The 18,815-nt window shown below is 46.4% G+C and overlaps 1 long non-coding RNA gene across 1 annotated transcript; it reads right to left on the reverse strand.

The window, feature by feature from the left end:
• Positions 1 to 12,696: 12,696 nt before the first annotated feature.
• On the reverse strand, positions 12,697 to 15,848 carry LOC147985365 (uncharacterized). The gene is made up of 3 exons (XR_015616666.1): positions 15,589 to 15,848; positions 14,316 to 14,390; positions 12,697 to 12,997 (listed from the first exon to the last, which is right to left on the reverse strand). It is a non-coding gene; the product is annotated as an uncharacterized LOC147985365 (long non-coding RNA).
• Between the last annotated feature and the right edge of the window lie 2,967 nt (positions 15,849 to 18,815).

Consider the following 18,815-nt stretch of genomic DNA (forward strand, 5'->3'; position numbering starts at 1 on the left):
CACATCACCCTTTCGACGGTACCAAAGCCTCTTTCTGTGGCCTATTATGAAAACACCGGTTGATGTTCCTCTCGAAGGACAATATACCAAGGAGAAAAGAAGCATAGACGCGTACCAGAATACCTAAAGGATCCTTAAAGATCACCCGTCCGCGTTCAGGACGCACGCACGGCTTCCCCTTGTGTTCGGCATGTAAAATGGCCTTGTTGCTTATTGCACTATTTGTATCAATACGTTTTGACGTATCAATCAGACTACTATGGAAACAGTTTTTTGCCCAAACCTATATGGCGTTGGCGTATCTCTCAACATATGTTTCCCTGTTTTTGTCCGGTGTCATGTACACCTTGGTATGACCTAAATCGCCAGGGGCTTTATTAAGCCGCGTACATCTTTCAAATATTAAAAAGTCCGAACACTTTAATAGTGCAATTCGGCGTCCCGAATATAGCATTATATGCATTGGCTCCGAATCATGTCTTTGGTCAATAGTTGGGTTGCCCGACTCCTGTGCTTGCTACCTTACGTTCCGTCTGATCGGCTAGGGCAGTAAAGGGAGAACTACTGCAATTGTGTTTCTGGTTCACCCGGACAAACACCTCAGTAGAGAAAGCCGAAAACTGACTGTCAGATGCGGCGAGAGCTGGTCAGCTATTCGGTGACTAAGTATAATTTTTTAGCGATTTCTTCCACATTATGCGATAGGCCGGCTTCCACCCGGCCGGGCATTCACAGCACCTGAGTTCGGATAATCGAACAATACTAGGGACTGCGCCCGCACTCCCATTATAAATCTCCTATGGCTAAGTGAGGGCGATAAAGCCGTATAGTCTGATTGCCTGGTTCACCGCACTAGCACCTCCTTCACAGATCAGTACGATGGGTCAAGTGTGTTTTAAGTGTTATCCCGAACACCCCCGTACTACCTACGTGGGGGCTGAAGCCGACGACTGGCCAACTCTCAGATATCATAAACAGCCGCACAGGAGGAGATATTTTTATAAGAAATATATCATACATAAGCCTTGTCTCATGATACAGGAGTAGACAACATAATTAGATTCATTCAAATATGATGTCCTTCGAACATTGGCCCTCTACAATGCGGGATCCTTTCAGGACATCATCAAAGTACCGCTCCGGCGTGTGATGCTCTTTCCCTCGGTCGCAAGCTTGACGGCGTCCATCTTCGCCCATTGCACCTTGACGCGGGCGAAGGCCACCCGCGCACCTTCAATGCAGGCCGACCGCTTCACGACATCAAGCCGAGGGCAGGCGCTAACCAGCCGCTTGACGAGACCGAAGTAGCTACTGGGCATGGGTTCGGCGGGCCAAAGACGGATTATCAAATCCCTCATGGCCAATTCAGCCACCCTATGTAGTTCGGTCCATTGCTTCAGCTGATCGCTGAGGGGCACAAGATGCTCTGGCGCAAGGTAGTGCGACCAGAACAACTTCTCCATTGAGCTCCCCTCTTCGGCCCGGAAGAACTCGACGGCATCAGCGACACTCCGGGGTAGGTCCGCAAACACTCCTGGAGAACTCCAAATCTGGGTTAGAAAGATGTACCTTTTCTTCACAAATTTGCTCTGCAGGTTAAAGGTCTTACCCGCCGCAATTTGCCTTGCCTCCTGGATCTCCCGGACAGCGCTTTGGGCTTTGGCCCGGGCTTCCTGTGCGCTTTGGAGTGCCTTAGCAAGTTCGGAGTTCTGCTCCTAAGAACTCCGAACTCTTGCGCTCTAACGATTCACATTTGCCTATGGCATCCTTGAGCTCTTGCTGGACTTCCTCCACCCATGATTCATGTTTAAGGCGGGAGGCTCGTTCCTCCTCCTCCGCCTCCTTCTTGGCCTTGGCTAGCGCACTCTCGAGGGCCTCGACCTCAGACATGTCAGCTGCAAAACATAAATTATGAAACTCATTGAGATACTACATCATAGCTGGCATCATTTCAAGACATGCTTCGGTATTACATACCTTGTTTTTCTTCTAGCTTCCGCCTTAGCTCGGATGCTTCAGCGGCATGAGCAGCTGACGCCTGCTTCGCAGCCTGCTTGTTCAAATAGATATGTGCATTAGTCTCCTGCATGAGTTATTAGATCCTCTGTTCGTTTTTTTTCTGAACACCGAACAGAGTCTCAGGGGCTACTATCTATACACATGCATTCTTTTTATACAGTTAAAAGATACTGTAAAGCACATACCTCAAAGCCTTTTAAAAGGCTAGTGTAGGCTTTGCTCAGTTCGCTTTTTGTGGACTGAACCTTTTCAATCACCATACCCATAAGGGTACAATGTTCTTCCACAATGGTGGCGTTCTGAAGCGCACTCACCAGAGTGTTCGGCGCCTCCGCATTGACAGAGGACGCCGGTGTTGTAGGCGCACTCCCTTCTCGTGAAGAGGGTTGCTCCTCTGTCTCCGGAACCGTGTGGGTTTCCGGAATGACATTTGGTTGGGGGCCAAAATGGAGATGGCCCCCGTCTCCAGTCTTCATGGGGGTCGGCTCCCCCATGTTCTTGGCAGCCTCCGGCACCTCTCCCTGTTCCGGAAGGGTCCTTTGGGACGACACCTCGGTGTTGTCCGCTACAGGGAGGGAGGAAGCTGGTGGAGGCGAATCGCTCTCCATCATGTTCGGACTCAGCGAATTCCCGGAAAAGGAGGATCGCTGGGGAAGGACCTTAACCGGACTGCAACATACAATTTAAATGCATTACAACTATAAGCCAGAAAAGCCAAACATATATATACCTTTGAGTACTTACGATCCGGCCAGGGGCTTCGGCCTTGGGCACCACTCGTCGGCGTCTGATTCGGAGTCATCCGTAAGGGACATCCTCCCTTTCTTGGACGCCTCCGCCTCTAAATCGGCGGAGGCTGCCCTTTTCTTCTTCTCCCCCTTAGGGGGGAGTTGATCTCCTCCTCCTCTTCCTCATCGTCAGGGGAGGAGAGGGTTCCGGTGTCCTTGGACACTACGTCCGAGGCACCCTTACGACGGAGGCCGCTCTTGGCCTCCTTGCCCTTCTCCTTGGCTTTCTTTTACGGCGCCTGTTACGGTGCCGGGGCAAGCATCCTCGTCAACAGAGGAATAGCTGGGTCTTTGGGCAGCGGAGCCGGACAGTGAATCCGGTCCGCTTTCTTCATCCAGCTCTGCAAAAGTAAACGGAGGGTTTATCGTGCTCCTCGGGCTCGCAAAAGTAGTATTATCAAAGAACTTACGGGGGTCGCAGCATGGGTGATGTCGTAGCCGAGGTCTTCGTTTGTCTCTGACCATGACTTCTGGTTCTTGAAGAGCAGCTTCCACATGTCTTCGTGCTTCATGCCGAAGAACTGCTGCAGGGTCCAAGGACCGGCCGGGTTGAACTTCCACATGGGCTCTTGACGCGCCTAACAGGGGAGAATCCGGCGAAAGAGCATCACCTGGATCACGCTGGCGAGGCTGGTATTTTTATCTACCATGCTCTTGATGCGCCTCTCCAGCGTCATTACCTCGTCAGACGACGCCCAGTCCAGGCCCTTGTTGAGCCAGGATGCCAGCCGCATTGGGGGTCCGGACTTGAACTCCATAGGAGTGACCCATGTGGAGTCACGGGGCTCTGTGACATAGAACCACCCCTGCTGCCATCCCTTCACGGTCTCCACGAAGGTGCCCTTGGGCCAAGTGACGTTGGGAAGTTTGCTCACCATAGCACCATCGCAATCCGCGTGCTGGTCGTCCACCACTTTCGGTTTCACATTGAAAACCTTGAGCCATAGGCCGAAGTGGGGGGAAATGTGGAGGAATGCCTCGCATACGATGATAATGCCGAAATGTTGAGGAAGGAATTTGGGGCTAGATCATGGAAATCTAGCCCATAGTAATGAAGGAAATATGCCCTAGAGGCAATAATAAAGTTATTATTTATTTCCTTATTTCATGATAAATGTTTATTATTCATGCTAGAATTGTATTAACCGGAAACATAATACATGTGTGAATACATAGACAAACAGAGTGTCACTAGTATGCCTCTACTTGACTAGCTCGTTAATCAAAGATGGTTATGTTTCCTAACCATAGACAAAGAGTTGTTATTTGATTAACGAGGTCACATCATTAGTTGAATGATCTGATTGACATGACCCATTCCATTAGCTTAGCACCCGATCGTTTAGTATGTTGCTATTGCTTTCTTCATGACTTATACATGTTCCTATGACTATGAGATTATGCAACTCCCGTTTGCCGGAGGAACACTTTGGGTGCTACCAAACGTCACAACGTAACTGGGTGATTATAAAGGAGCACTACAGGTGTCTCCAAAGGTACATGTTGGGTTGGCGTATTTCGAGATTAGGATTTGTCACTCCGATTGTCGGAGAGGTATCTCTGGGCCCTCTCGGTAATGCACATCACATAAAGCCTTGCAAGCATTACAACTAATATGTTAGTTGTGAGATGATGTATTACGGAACGAGTAAAGAGACTTGCCGGTAACGAGATTGAACTAGGTATTGGATACCGACGATCGAATCTCGGGCAAGTAACATACCGATGACAAAGGGAACAACGTATGTTGTTATGCGGTCTGACCGATAAAGATCTTCGTAGAATATGTAGGAGCCAATATGGGCATCCAGGTCCCGCTATTGGTTATTGACCGGAGACGTGTCTCGGTCATGTCTACATTGTTCTCGAACCGTAGGGTCCGCACGCTTAAGGTTTCGATGACAGTTATATTATGAGTTTATGAGTTTTGATGTACCGAAGGAGTTCGGAGTCCCGGATGAGATCGGGGACATGACGAGGAGTCTCGAAATGGTCGAGACGTAAAGATCGATATATTGGACGACTATATTCGGACATCGAAAGGTTCCGAGTGATTCGGGTATTTTTCGGAGTACCGGGTAGTTACGGGAGAAGTAATGGGCCTTGATGGGCTTTAGTGGGAAGAGGAAAAAGGCTGCTGCGCCCCCCCTCCCCTCTAGTCCGAATTGGACTAGGGAAAAGGGGGCCGGCCACCTTTCCTACTCCTCCACTTCCTTCTCCCTTCCTCCCCTCCTGGTGGACTCCTACTAGGACTTGGAGTCCTAGTAGGACTCCACACCTGGCGCGCCTCTCCTAGGGCCGGCCTCCTCCTCCTCCATCCTTTATATACAGGGGCAGGGGGCACCCCATAGACACACAAGTTGATCTTCGTGATCGTTCCTTAGCCGTGTGCGGTGCCCCCCTCCACCATATTCCACCTCGGTCATATCGTAGCGGTGCTTAGGCGAAGCCCTGCGACGGTAGAACATCAAGATCGTCACCACGCCGTCATGCTGACGGAACTCCTCCCCGAAGCTTTGCTGGATCGGAGCCCGGGGATCGTCATCGAGCTGTACGTGTGCTAAGAACTCGGAGGTGCCGGAGTAACGGTGCTTGGATCGGTCGGATCGGGAAGAAGACGTACGACTACTTCCTCTACGTTGTGTCAACGCTTCCGTTGCGATCTACAAGGGTACGTAGATCATACTCTCCCCTCGTTGCTATGCATCACCATGATCTTGCGTGTGCGTAGGAAATTTTTTGAAATTACTACGTTCCCCAACAGTGGCATCCGAGCCTAGGTTATTTATGTTGATGTTATATGCACGAGTAGAACACAAGTGAGTTGTGGACGATACAAGTCATACTGCCTACCAGCATGTCATACTTTGGTTCGGCGGTATTGTTGGACGAGACGACCCGGACCAACCTTACGCGTACGCTTACGCGAGACCGGTTCCCTCGACGTGCTTTGCACATAGATGGCTTGCGGGCGACTGTCTCTCCAACTTTAGTTGAACCAAGTATGGCTACGCCCGGTCCTTGCGAAGGTTAAAACGGAGTCTATTTGACAAACTATCGTTGTGGTTTTGATGCGTAGGTAAGATTGGTTCTTGCTTAAGCCCGTAGCAGCCACGTAAAACTTGCAACAACAAAGTAGAGGACGTCTAACTTGTTTTTGCAGGGCATGTTGTGATGTGATATGGTCAAAACGTGATGAGATATAAGTTGTTGTATGAGATGATCATGTTTTGTTAAAGTTATCGGCAACTGGCAAAAGCCTTATGGTTGTCTCTTTATTGCATAAGATGCAAGTGCCAAATAATTGCTTTACTTTATCGCTATGCGATAGCAATAGTTGCAAGAGCAATAGTTGGCGAGACGACCGTGTGACGACACATTGATATAGATCAAGATGATGGAGATCATGGTGTCATGCCGGTGACGATAGAGATCATGACAGTACTTTGGAGATGGAGATCAAAGGCGCAAGATGATGATGGCCATATCATGTCACATATTTTGATTGCATATGATGTTTATCTTTTATACATCTTATTCTTGCTTTGATTGACGGTAGCATTATAAGATGATCTCTCACTAAATTATCAAGAAGTGTTCTCCCTGAGTATGCACCATTGCGAATGTTCTTCGTGCTGAGACACCACGTGATGATCGGGTGTGATAGGCTCTACGTTCAAATACAACGGGTGCAAAACAGTTGCACACACGGAATACTCAGGTTATACTTGATGAGCCAAGCATATACAGATATGGCCTCGAAACACGGAGACCGAAAGGTCGAGCGTGAATCATATAGTAGATATGATCAACATAATGATGTTCACCAATGAAACTACTCCATCTCACGTGATGATCGGACATGGATTAGTTGATTTGGATCACGTGATCACTTAGAGGATTAGAGGGATGTCTATCTAAGTGGGAGTTCTTAAGTAATATGATTAAATTGAACTTAAATTTATCATGAACTTAGTCCTGGTAGTATTTTGCAAATCATGTTGTAGATCAATAGCTCGCGTTGTTGCTTCCCTGTGTTTATTTTGATATGTTCCTAGAGAAAATTGTGTTGAAAGATGTTAGTAGCAAAGATGCGGATTGGATCCGTGATCTGAGGTTTATCCTCATTGCTGCACAGAAGAATTATGTCCTTGATGCACCGCTAGGTGTCGGACCTATTGCAGGAGTAGATGCAGACGTTATGAACGTTTGGCTAGCTCAATATGATGACTACTTAATAGTTTAGTGCACCATGCTTAATGGCTTAGAATCGGGCCTTCAAAGACGTTTGAACGTCATGGAGCATATGAGATGTTCCAGGAGTTGAAGCTAATATTTCAAGCAAATACCCGAGTTGAGAGATATGAAGTCTCCAACAAGTTCTATAGCTAAAAGATGGAGGAGAATCGCTCAACTAGTGAGCATGTGCTCAGATTGTCTGGGTACTACAATCGCTTGAATCAAGTGGGAGTTAATCTTCCAGATAAGATAGTGATTGACAGAATTCTCTAGTCACCATCACCAAGTTAGTAGAACTTCCGGATGAACTATGATATGCAAGGGATAACGGAAATGATTCCCAAGCTCTTCGTAATGCGGAAATCAACGAAGGTAGAAATCAAGAAAAACATCAAGTGTTGATGGTTGACAAGATCACTAGTTTCAAGAAAAGGGCAGAGGGAAGAAGGGGAACTTCAAGAAGAACAACAAGCAAGTTGCTGCTCAAGTGAAGAAGCCCAAGTCTGGTCCTAAGCCTGAGACTAAGTGCTTCTATTGCAAAGGGACTGGTCACTGGAAGCGGATCTACCCCAAGTGATTGGCGGATAAGAAGGATGGCAAAGTGAACATAAGTATATTTGATATACATGTTATTGATGTGTACTTTACTAGTGTTTATATCAAACCCTCAGTATTTGATACTAGTTCAGTTGCTAAGATTAGTAACTCGAAACGGGAGTTGCAAAATAAACAGAGACTAGTTAAGGGTGAAGTGACGATATGTGTTGGAAGTGGTTCCAAGATTGATATGATCATCATCGCACACTCCCTATAATTTCGGGATTAGTGTTGAACCTAAATAAGTGTTATTTGGTGTTTGCGTTGAGCATGAATATGATTTGATCATGTTTATTGTAATACGGTTATTCATTTAAGTAAGAGAATAAATTGTTGTTCTGTTTACATGAATAAAACCTTATATGGTTACACACCCAATGAAAATAGTTCGTTGGATCTCGATCGTAGTGATACACATAATCATAATATTGAAACCAAAAGATGCAAAGTTAATAATGATAGTGCAACTTATTTGTAGCACTGCCGTTTAGGTCATATTGGTGTAAAGCGCATGAAGAAACTCCATGCTGATGGGCTTTTGGAATCACTTGATTATGAATCAGTTGATGCTTGCGAACCATGCCTCATGGGCAAGATGACTAAGACTCTGTTCTTCGGAACAATGGAGCGAGCAACAGATTTGTTGGAAATCATACATACTGATGTATGTGGTCCGATGAATATTGAGGCTCGCGACAGGTATCATTATTTTCTGATCTTCACAGATGATTTGAGCAGATATGAGTATATCTACTTGATGAAACATAAGTCTGAAACATTTGGAAAGTTCAAAGGATTTCAGAGTGAAGTGAAAAATCATCGTAACAAGAAAATAAAGTTTCTACGATCTGATCATAGAGAAGAGTATTTGAGTTACGAGTTTGGCCTTCAGTTAAAAACAATGTGAAATAGTTTCACTACTTATGCCACCTGGAACACCACAATGTAATGGTGTGTCCGAACGTCATAACCGTACTTTATTAGATATGGTGCGATCTATGATGTCTCTTACCGATCTACCACTATCGTTTTGGGGTTATGCATTAGAGACAGCTGCATTCACGTTAAATAGGGCACCATCTAAATCCGTTGAGACGACACCGTGTGAACTATGGTTTGGCAAGAAACCTAAGCTGTCGTTTCTTAAATTTGGGGTTGCGATGCTTATATGAAAAAGTTTCATCCTGATAAGCTCAAACTCAAATCGGAGAAGTGCGTCTTCATAGGATATCCAAAGGAAACTATTAGATACACCTTCTATCACAAGACCGAAGGCAAGACTTTTGTTGCTAAATTCGGAAACTTTCTGGAGAAGGAGTTTCTCTCGAAAGAAGTGAGTGGGAGGAAAGTAGAAAACTTGATAAGGTAATTGTACCTTCTCCCTTATTGGAAAGTAGTTCATCACAGAAATCTGTTCTTGTGACTACTACACCAATTAGTGAGGAAGCTAATGATGATGATCATGTAACTTCAGATCAAGTTACTACTGAATCTCGTAGGTAAACCAGAGTGAAATCCGCACCAGAGTGGTACGGTAATCCTGTTCTGGAAGTCATGTTACTTGACCATGACGAACTTGCGAACTATGAGGAAGCGATGATGAGCCCAGATTCCGCAAAATGGCTTGAGGCCATGAAATCTGAGATTAGATCCATGTATGAGAACAAAGTATGGACTTTGATTGACTTGCCCAATGATCGGCGAGCCATTGAGATTAAATGGATCTTCAAGGGGAAGACGGACGTTGATAGTAGTGTCACTATCTACAAAGCTAGAATTGTCGCAAAAAGGTTTTTCGACAAGTTCAAGGTGTTGACTACGATGAGAGTTTCTCTCTCGTATCTATGCTTAAGTCTGTCCGAATCATGTTAGCAAATTGCCGCATTTTATGAAATCTGGCAAATGGATAAACAAAACTGCATTCCTGAATGGATTTCTGGAAGAAGAGTTGTATATGATGCAACCAGAAGGTTTTGTCGATCCAAAGGGAGCTAACAAAGTGTGCAAGCTCCAGCGATCCATTTATGGAATGGTGCAAGCCTCTCGGAGTTGGAATAAACGCTTTGATAGTATGATCAAAGCATATAGTTTTATACAGACTTGCGATGAAGCATGTATTTACAAGAAAGTGAGTGGGAGCACTACAACATTTCTGATAAGTATATGTGAATGACATATTGTTGATCGGAAATAATGTAGAATTATTCTGTAAAGCATAAAGGGGTGTTTGAAAGGAGTTTTTCAAAGAAAAACTTCGGTAAAGCTGCTTACATATTGAGCTTCAAGATCTATAGAGATAGATCAAGACGCTTGATAAGTTTTTCAATGAGTACATACCTTGACAAGATTTTGAAGTAGTTCAAAATGGAACAGTCAAAGAAAAAGTTTCTTGCCTGTGTTACAAGGTGTAAAGTAGAGTAAGACTCAAAGCCCGACCACGGCAGAAGATAGAAAAGAATGAAAGCCATTCCCTATGCCTTGGCTATAGGTTCTATAAAGTATGTCATGCTGTGTACCAGATCTATTGTATACCCTGCACTGATTTGACAAGGGAGTACAATAGTGATCTAGGAGTAGATCACTGGACAGCGTTCATAATTATCCTTAGTGAAATAAGGATATGTTTCTCGATTATGGACGTGACAAAAAGGTTCATCGTAAAGGGTTACATCGATGCAAGTTTTTGACACTGATCCAGATGATTCTAAGTCTCAATCTGGATACATATTGAAAGTGGGAGCAATTAGCTAGAGTAGCTCCGTGCAGAGCATTGTTGACATAGAAATTCGCAAAATACTTACGGATCTGAATATGACAGACATGTTGACTAAAATTATCTCACAAGCAAAAACATGATCACACCTTAGTACTCTTTGGGTGTTAATCACATAGCGATGTGAACTAGATTACTGACTCTAGTAAACCCTTTGGGTGTTGATCACATGTCGATGTGAACTATGGGTGTTAATCACATGGTGATGTGAACTATTGCTGTTAAATCACATGGCGATGTGAACTAGATTATTGACTCTAGTGCAAGTGGGAGACTGAAGGAAATATGCCCTAGAGGCAATAATAAAGTTATTATTTATTTCCTTATTTCATGATAAATGTTTATTATTCATGCTAGAATTGTATTAACCGGAAACATAATACATGTGTGAATACATAGACAAACAGAGTGTCACTAGTATGCCTCTACTTGACTAGCTCGTTAATCAAAAATGGTTATGTTTCCTAACCATAGACAAAGAGTTGTTATTTGATTAACGAGGTCACATCATTAGTTGAATGATCTGATTGACATGACCCATTCCATTAGCTTAGCACCCGATCGTTTAGTATGTTGCTATTGCTTTCTTCACGACTTATACATGTTCCTATGACTATGAGATTATGCAACTCCCGTTTGCCGGAGGAACACTTTGGGTGCTACCAAACGTCACAACGTAACTGGGTGATTATAAAGGAGCACTACAGGTGTCTCCAAAGGTACATGTTGGGTTGGCGTATTTCGAGATTAGGATTTGTCACTCCGATTGTCGGAGAGGTATCTCTGGGCCCTCTCGGTAATGCACATCACATAAAGCCTTGCAAGCATTACAACTAATATGTTAGTTGTGAGATGATGTATTACGGAACGAGTAAAGAGACTTGCCGGTAACGAGATTGAACTAGGTATTGGATACCGACGATCGAATCTCGGGAAAGTAACATACCGATGACAAAAGGAACAACGTATGTTGTTATGCGGTCTGACCGATAAAGATCTTCGTAGAATATGTAGGAGCCAATATGGGCATCCAGGTCCCGCTATTGGTTATTGACCGGAGACGTGTCTCGGTCATGTCTACATTGTTCTCGAACCGTAGGGTCCGCACGCTTAAGGTTTCGATGACAGTTATATTATGAGTTTATGAGTTTTGATGTACCGAAGGAGTTCGGAGTCCCGGATGAGATCGGGGACATGACGAGGAGTCTCGAAATGGTCGAGACGTAAAGATCGATATATTGGACGACTATATTCGGACATCGGAAAGGTTCTGAGTGATTCGGGTATTTTTCGGAGTACCGGGTAGTTACGGGAGAAGTAATGGGCCTTGATGGGCTTTAGTGGGAAGAGGAAAAAGGCTGCTGCGCCCCCCCTCCCCTCTAGTCCGAATTGGACTAGGGAAAAGGGGGCCGGCCACCTTTCCTACTCCTCCACTTCCTTCTCCCTTCCTCCCCTCTTGGTGGACTCCTACTAGGACTTGGAGTCCTAATAGGACTCCACACCTGGCGCGCCTCTCCTAGGGCCGGCCTCCTCCTCCTCCATCCTTTATGTACAGCGGCAGGGGGCACCCCATAGACACACAAGTTGATCTTCGTGATCGTTCTTTAGCCGTGTGCGGTGCCCCCCTCCACCATATTCCACCTCGGTCATATCGTAGCGGTGCTTAGGCGAAGCCCTGCGACGGTAGAACATCAAGATCGTCACCACGCCGTCGTGCTGACGGAACTCCTCCCCGAAGCTTTGCTGGATCGGAGCCCGGGGATCGTCATCGAGCTGTACGTGTGCTAAGAACTCGGAGGTGCCGGAGTAACGGTGCTTGGATCGGTCGGATCGGGAAGAAGACGTACGACTACTTCCTCTACGTTGTGTCAACGCTTCCGTTGCGATCTACAAGGGTACGTAGATCATACTCTCCCCTCGTTGCTATGCATCACCATGATCTTGCGTGTGCGTAGGAAATTTTTTGAAATTACTACGTTCCCCAACAAGTAAAACATGAGTCCGCGGACGAAAGGATGAAGGGGAAACCCCAGTCCGCGAAGAAAATGAGGGATGAACACTACCCTCTCACCGGGCTTTGGAGTGGGGATGACCTGTTTTTTGGCTGGGAGTCGGTGGGCGATCTCTTTGGCCAGATACCCCGCTTCCCGAAGTTCCTTGATGTTTGCCTCCGTGATGGAGTGTGACGCACCCGATTCAATCGTACACTAATCATACATGCAAACATGTACGATCAAGATCAGGGACTCACAGGAAGATATCACAACACAACTCTACAAATAAAATAAGTCATACAAGCATCATATCACAAGCCAGGGGCCTCGAAGGCTCGAATACAAGAGCTCAATCATAGATGAGTCAGCGGAAGCAACAATATCTGAGTACAAACATAAGTTAAACAAGTCTGCCTTAAGAAGGCTAGCACAAACTAGGATACAGATCGAAAGAGGCACATGCCTCCTTCCTGGGATCCTCCTAAACTACTCCAGGTCGTCGTCAGCGGGCTGCACGTAGTAGTAGGCACCTCCAGTGTAGTAGGAGTCGTCGTCGACGGTGGCGTCTGGCTCCTAGGCTCCATCGTCTGGTCGCAGCAAACGGGTATAGAAAGGGGGAAAAGAGGGAGCAAAGCAACCGTGAGTACTCATCCAAAGTACTCGCAAGCAAGGAGCTACACTACATATATATGCATTGGTATCAAATGGAATAAGGCTATCATATGTGGACTGAACTGCAGAATGTCGGAATAAGAGGGGGATAGCAAGTCCTATCGAAGACTACGCTTCTGGCCACCTCCATCTTGCAGCATGTAGAAGAGAGCAGAAGGTAAGTTCACCAAGAAGCATCGTGTAGCATAATCCTATCCGGCGATCCTCTCCTCGTCGCCCTGTTAGTGAGCGATCGCCGGGTTGTATCTGGCACTTGGAAGGATGTGTTTTATTAAGTATCCGGTTCTAGTTGTCATAAGGTCAAGGTACAACTCCAATTCGTCCTGTTACCGAAGATCACGACTATTCGAATAGATTAACTTCCTTGCAGGGGTGCACCACATAACCCAACACTCTCGATCCCATTTGGCCGGACACACTTTCCTGGGTCATGCCCGGCCTCGGAAGATCAACACGCCACAGCCCTACCTAGGCACAACAGAGAGGTCAGCACGCCGGTCTAAATCCTATGGCACAGGGGTCTGGGCCCATCGCCCATTGCACACCTGCACGTTGCGAGGGCGGCCGGAAACAGAACTAGCCCCCTTAATACAAGAGCAGGCTTACGTTCCAATCCGGCGCGCGCCGCTCAGTCGCTGACGTCACGAAGGCTTCGGCTGATACCACGACGTCGAGTGCCCATAACTGTCCCCGCATAGATGGTTAGTGCGTATAGGCCAGTGGCCAGACTCAGATCAAATACCAAGATCTCGTTAAGCGTGTTAAGTATCCGCGTACGCCGACCAGGGCCAGGCCCACCTCTCTCTCCTAGGTGGTCTCAACCTGCCCTGTCGCTCCGCCACAAAGTAACAGTTGGGGGCCGTCGGGAACCCAGGCCCACCTCTACCGGGATGGAGCCACCTGCCCCTCCAGCCCCCAACTCCAAACAGTACCACAGGTAATGTAACAGTGTAAAGTATATAGTATATGCCCGTGATCACCTCCCGAAGTGATCACGGCCCAGTAGTATAGCCTGGCAGACGGACAAGAGTGTAGGGCCACTGATGGAATACTAGCATCCTATACTAAGCAGTAGGGTAGCAGGTAAAGGTAACAACAGTTGTAGCAACAATGACAGGCTATGCATCAGAATAGGTTTAACGGAAAGCAGTAACGGGCTACACTACTCTAATGCAAGCAGTATAGAGGAGAGTAGGCGATATTTGGTAATCAAGGAGGGGAGGGGGGCCTTGCCTGGTTGTTCTGGCCAGTAGGAGGGGTCGTCTTCGATGTAGTCCAACACACGAACATCGTCAACGGTCTCAGAGTCTACCGGAAAGAAGTAACGGAGGGGGAATACAATAAATAACAGAGCAATCAAATGTAACACAAAACAAGATGCGACAATACGCGGTGCTAGAGGTGACCTAACGCGGTACTAGGTGATACCGGCAAAGGGGGGAAACATCCGGGAAAGTATTCCCAGTGTTTCGCGTTTTCGGATAGATGAACCGGAGGGGGAAAGTTGCGTGTTTGTTAGGCTAGGGATGCGTGGCGGACGAACGGGCTGCGTATCCAGATTCCTCTCGTCGTTTTGAGCAACTTTCATGTACAAAGTATTTTCATCCAAACTACAGATTATTTTATATTATTTTTTAAAGATTTAAATCATTTTTAGAATTAACAGAATTAATTTAATTAGAAAATGCAATTATGACATCAGCATGATGTCAGGGTGATGTCAGCAGTCAGCTAGTCAGTTGACCTAGTCAAACTGACATGTGGGTCCCACTGTCATTGACAGGCTAACTAACTATCAGATTAATTACATTAATTAGTTAATTAGATTAACTATCAGAGGTTAATTATTTGTCCTAATTAGTTAATTGTTATTATTATTTTAAATTCTTTTTTATATCTTTTTTTAATGTTCCAAGGCGGTGGGGCCCGTGTGTAAGTGGCCCAGGGGGGTTTTGCGGGCGCTGGGCGAAATAGGCAGCGGGCGCCGGGGGCCACGGCGCTGTCCAGGCGGCCGCTGCGGCGTAGGGACGCGGGGCGGCGGTGGTCGGCGGCAGCTGCATCGGGGTGAAGCGGCAGGGTGGAGCCGATGGTGAGAGGGGGCCAGCAGCGGGCACGTCTGGAGCCTAGGCGCGTGGGAGGGAAGCTCGGGCGAACGGGAGGGGGGGGGGCATGTCCGGCACGGGGTAGCGGGCTGCAGATGCAGGCCCCGGCGAGCAAACGGGGGCCGCGACGAGGAGTGGTCTGGGGCGGGGGAGGGCGCAGCCAGACGGAGTGGGCACGACAGCGATAGCAGCAGCGGCGACCAACGACGGAAGCGGCTGGGCGTGGTTGGCCGGAAGCAAGCAGCGGTGGGCGCGGCCCCGCGCGAGCGAGCGCGTGTGGGTGCGCGGGTGGCCGCGGGCGCAGCACATGCAGAGCACGGCGCAGGCGGCGTGCCGGCGTGGAGCTGTGGGGCGCGGCCCGGACGCGGTGAGCACGGAACAGAGAGGGGAAGGAGGAAGCTCACGGACGGTGTAGGGCACAGGGCAGTGGGGGTCGTGCTCGGGGACGGGGACGACGCGATGTGGTGGTGGTGGTGCAGCGGCGGGGCGGCGCGCTCGGCGCCCGGTGAAGAGGGGGTTGAGGACGATGCAGTTTGGCGGGGAGGCGGCGCCGGTGGCGTCGGGGGTCGGCGATGGGGCGACGGGATCGGGCCCCGATTGCCCCGATCCAATCTGGATCGGGTGGAGGGAGGCAGAGGAGTGGGACGAGGGGGAGGGAGTGGGGGCGGCGCTAGGTCACGGGGAGGGGAGCAGGCCTAGTAGGCCACAGGGGTGCAGGAGTGGGTTGGCTGGGCCGGCCGGCCCCTTCGGCCAACTGGGCCAGGGCCCAGTCGGGGGGGGGGGGGGGGGGGGGTGTCTTTTATTTTTCTTTGTTTTCTTTTCATCTTTTGTTTATTTTCTTTTACTGTTTTCTTTTATTTCTGGAACTACTTTTGTTTTATACATCGCAAAGTAACTTCCTAATTTAGTGTCTCAACATCACCCACTGCCACAAAAGTACCACAAATAAAATAGATTAGTATTTTCTAAAATATCAAAGGCATTTATTTAATTACTTCAACTACTGTTTTAATCATTTTAAAGTATTTAAGTATTTAATAGAAGTGTGCTTTTTCCACCATAATTACATATGCGTTATTTGGCACAACCCAAACATTTTAGTTTTAATATTTGAAAACTTTTTATTGTTTGCTTGATTTTTGAATTTGAATTTGAATTGGCTTCGAACTAACGCGAGATTAGCAACAATACCCGAGGTGACGTGGCATCGTTAACGTAGGATTACTGTAGCTTAATTATCCGGGCGTCACAATTCTCCTCCACTACAAGAAATCTCGTCCCGAGATTTAGGAGCGGGAATAAGGGGGAAGGGATCTGGTTACGAAATTCTAACGATTCTTCTCGGTCTTCGTTGCTCTTCTCGAAGAGGTCGATTCATTACATTGATGTCTTCATTTGTCTGCTTCAGGTCATCATGATGAAGTTGTCGTCCTTCCTTCAGGATCCTCACCGTACTTACGAAAAGGTGAGAAGGGAAAAACCCTATAAGGATGGATTCTAACAAGATCGAGCATCAGACGTTTAACTCGGGGGAAGAAGCGTAAGTATCTCTCGAATCGAAACTTAAGAAGATGTCGAGAGCAAAGTAAGAAGGTACCATGAGAAGTTTCAAACGGATAGGTAAGCGTTTGATGCCTAATCAAAAGGTGAAAGGGGTTCAGAGCAACGAGAATAAGTATTGCGTCTGATACCCGAATAGATCACTTGGCAGGTGGCCCGTGAGTTACATAAGAAGTGAAGCGCGAGGAATAACTTTGGAAACCGGGGGTGTACAGGAGAGTCAGGTTTCGATCCTGTGGAACTGTGGGTTATGGGCCCACCATGTGGTTAAAAGTAGGAAAAGCATTGATATCTTGCACGGTCATGATAGCAAGACATGTCAGAGGGTAGCCTATCAGTTATGTTGGCAACAATGTCGATACCAAGGGCGAGGGACAGAGAGAACCATTTTCCTACTCGTTGAACGAGACGGACCAATAGGCAAAGTTCTCGTCCATCGGTGGTTACCGGAATGTCATCAATAATAGAATCAGGGTCTTGCTGACAGAGTTGTACAATGAGGTGCTTACATAAGTAGGAGAATAATACTGCTTAGATTATATAGACCTCAAGAAAGGTTAAACCAAACAATGGAAAGGACATATGATTATCAGATTAATCAGGCGATGGAAAGGAAAAATGTGTTTTAGTCACTTAATTCAGGGATATATCCTTCCCAAGGACAAGCAGAGCATGGTATCCGTGGCAGGATATCATGTAGAAAACCCTTTAGGTAAGGAGAGAGAAATTTCATGACATTACCCATACAACGATGTTAGGATAAATGATAAAGAAAATTTAGCATTGTGCTTCAAATGCTCCTGTTGAAAATCGGAGTACCATAGACATGCCTCGAGATAGCATTGACATGGTCAACAGGTGAAGATCAAACTTTGGAAACAAAAAGGATCCATCAAGAACAACTTATAGAATAAGTCTTATAATTTCCTCATGGAAGAAAGGATAACCTTACTAAAATGGAAACTATAACCACAAGTCCTCCGGCCAGGTGTGATGGGCATGACATCACCTTATCGGGTCATATAAAGACCAATGTTATAACTCTTGGAAATGTCCCAACCATCATATCTGACCGAGGTTCAGATCCGATTGGTGTCAGGATACCTCTGACTTAGGATGCCCGAGAAGAAAAGGTGCAACACGAATTGTCGAGATGACAATGTAAGATTATTGAGAAAGGAACTATGGAAGCGAGTTTCAAAACAAGAGTTCATCATGCCAAAGAGAGGATGAGGAGGTGCTGCTGGACTCGGTGATAATTCATCGAGATTTCCATAAAAATGGATTTCCACAAGTAGGTGAACAAGGAGATAACATTTGTCAGATCAAATGATACAATGACGTATGCTCGAGGAAAACATACACAATTAATCATTGGTGGAAGGGTGCACTCGAAATATGGGCTGGGTTGCATGACCAATGTTAGAATGGTGATTCAATTATCGAAAGACTTCGAATGAAACTATTGCCCATTCACTTCAAAGCAATAGGGTTGCTAGAAGTTTTGAATTCACACGTCATAGCTCAATTGTCGGTATTCCGTTTAAAAACAACACGGGAACCAAGAAATGAACGGAGATGGCGAGAAGTATTATTATATCAAGAATTCTTAAGAGGTGGTGAAATCCTCACCACATTCTTGACATAAAAGGTGGTAATATCCAAGGTAAAGAAGAACAATGCTGGGTAGCAAGGAACTCAAGGTATAACACAAAACACGAACAAGTTTGTGTCGAACAGAAGGCAATAAAGTGGTAGATGATAAAACAAATCATCAAGGGCAAGGATGGTATTTCTCATCATGAATTCGATATATATCTTGGAAGAGCTCAGGATGTTGCTGATGACCACGACACATTTGTCTAGAGATTTCATGAAGATGTAATCGGTCGGCGATGACATCAAGTCAAATGATGATGCAGCGAAAGTCAAATAATACTTGAAGAAGAACTCATAAGAAGTTATGTTGTTCCGTGATAATCTCGAGATATCAGAGGGGGTAATACTCGATGACAGATCAAAGTAGAGGTTGGACTGGGGTATTGCTCTACAGAAGACAAGCGCTTAAACT

The sequence above is a fragment of the Triticum urartu genome, chromosome 2A (genome assembly GCF_056163025.1).
Source record: "Triticum urartu cultivar PI428250 chromosome 2A, HENAU_Tu73, whole genome shotgun sequence".
In the NCBI taxonomy this organism is placed as follows: Eukaryota; Viridiplantae; Streptophyta; class Magnoliopsida; order Poales; family Poaceae; genus Triticum; species Triticum urartu.